Raw genomic sequence first — 2373 nt, forward strand, 5'->3', positions numbered from 1 at the left:
TGTGGCCCCCACTTGTTTGTATGCATGCTCCAAATGAGACGATGGTTGGTGTCTTGGAGGATCTGGATCAGGGCATCACTGAGCTCCTGTGCAGTCTGAGGTGCAACCTGTTGGCGTCAGATGGACCGAAACATAATATGCCAGAGGTATTCTGTTGGATTTAGATCAGGCTAGCGTGGGGGCTAGTCAATGGCATCAATTCCTTTATCCCCCAGGAACTGCCTGCATGCTCTTGCCACATGAGGTTGGGCATTGTGGTGTACCAGGAGGAACCCAGGACCCACTGCACCTGCGTAGGGTCTGACTGTGGGTCCAAGGACATCATCCTGATACCTGATGGCAGTCAGGGTGCTGTTGTCTGGTCTGCAGAGGTCTGTGTGTCCCTCCATGGATATGCCTCCCCAGACCATTAAAAAGTGTTCCTCTAATGCAGTGGTTCCCAAAGTCAAGAGTGCTGTGGCCCACTTAAAAACCAGAAAATCCCTGCTTCAGTCTGAATCTCACTCAAAAGTTCTAAACCATGGGCTTCATTTAATATGAAGTGTTACTAAAGAAGTAATGTTGGAGAGATAATATTACTGCCTGCTTTAGCACAGAGGGTGTGTTTGTTTGAATGCATATAAAACATGAATGGTGGTGGGTTGACGTTCACTCCATATTAACAGAATACATCTATTATACATCCAGACCAAACAGGTTTTATCAAGGGTCAGCACTCAGCCAATAATACACGCCAACTAATAAATATAATAGATTACTGTTCCATTAACAAAATGGAGACCACAGTTGTCTCTTTAGATGCAGAGAAAGCATTCAATCAGGTTAACTGGAAAATTTTATTAGCAGTTCTACACAAATTTGGATTTGGTTCATCCTTCATAAATTGGATCAGAACACTATACAGTTCTCCAAATACACGTGTTTCGCCTTCACTTTTTGTTATTTTCATTGAGCCACTAGCAGCAATAATCCGACAAACTGTAGATATTAAAGGAATTCAAACAGAAAACACAGACCATAAGATAAGGCTTTATGCTGATGATGTTTTACTTTTCCTTGGGAACTCACAAACCTCTCTTCTGAAAACAATCACACTTATAGATAAGTTCTCATCTATATCAGACTACTCCATCAACTGGAGTAAATCAACAGTTTTACCTTTGAATTGTAACTTTCAGAACACCACCACTACCTCACTACAGTCAGGCAACATTAGATATTTAGGTATAAATTTTTCCTCCAGGCTGTCAGACCTGGTATGGATAAATCATATTCCTCTACTAAAAACAATAGAGGATGACCTCACACGTTGGAACTCTCTACCTATATCTCTCATGGGGACAGTTGCCACAGTAAAAATGATGATTTTGCCTAAAATCAATTATCTGTTTTCATTGATCCCTAATAAACCTTCTGTTATTTGATTTAAGTCTCTAGACTCCATCCATCCATCCATCCATCCATTTTCTTCCGCTTATCCGGGGCCGGGTCGCGGGGGCAGAAGCCTAAGCAGAGAAGCCCAAGCTTCCCTCTCCCCAGCCACCTCCTCCAGCTCATCCGGAGGGACCCCAAGGCGTTCCCAGGCCAGCCGAGATACATAATCTCTCCAGCGTGTCCTGGGTCTACCACGGGGCCTCTTCCCGGTGGGACATGCCCGGAACACCTCACCCAGGAGGCGGCCAGGAGGCATCCTAATCAGATGCCCGAGCCACCTCAACTGGCTCCTTTCGATGTGGAGGAGCAGCGGCTCTACTCTGAGCCCCTCCCGGATGGCCGCACTCCTCACCTTATCTCTAAGGGAGAGGCCAGCCACCCTTCGAAGGAAACTCATTTCTGCCGCTTGTATTCGCGATCTTATTCTTTCGGTCACTACCCAAAGCTCGTGACCATAGGTGAGGGTAGGAACGTAGATCGACCGGTAAATCGAGAGCTTCGCTTTTACGCTAAGCTCCCTCTTCACCACGACGGACCGGTGCAGCGTCCGCATCACTGCAGAAGCAGCCCCGATCCGCCTGTCTCTAGACTCAAACATTTCAAAATTTTTATGGAGAAATAAGACCTCAAGACTAAGTTTGAAGACATTACAAAAGCTAAAATGCAGTGGTGGTCTAGAATTTCCAAAGTTTTATCACTATTCCTTAGCCAATAGATTACAGTATATTTCAAGGTCGATCAAATCAAGCCCTTTAGACAGCCCATGGCTGGATCTAGAGCAAACACTCTGTGGAAAAGTGGAAATCTCTGACCTACCTTTCATTGGCTCCAGTATTAAACATCATAACTGCTTTAAAAGTCTTAACATAAACACCTCTCTGACAGCCTGGTGGGAATTTTTAAAGATAACAAAGTCTTCACTTATCCCATGTAAACTGA

This window comes from Archocentrus centrarchus, unplaced genomic scaffold (genome assembly GCF_007364275.1).
Source record: "Archocentrus centrarchus isolate MPI-CPG fArcCen1 unplaced genomic scaffold, fArcCen1 scaffold_36_ctg1, whole genome shotgun sequence".
Taxonomy (NCBI): domain Eukaryota; kingdom Metazoa; phylum Chordata; class Actinopteri; order Cichliformes; family Cichlidae; genus Archocentrus; species Archocentrus centrarchus.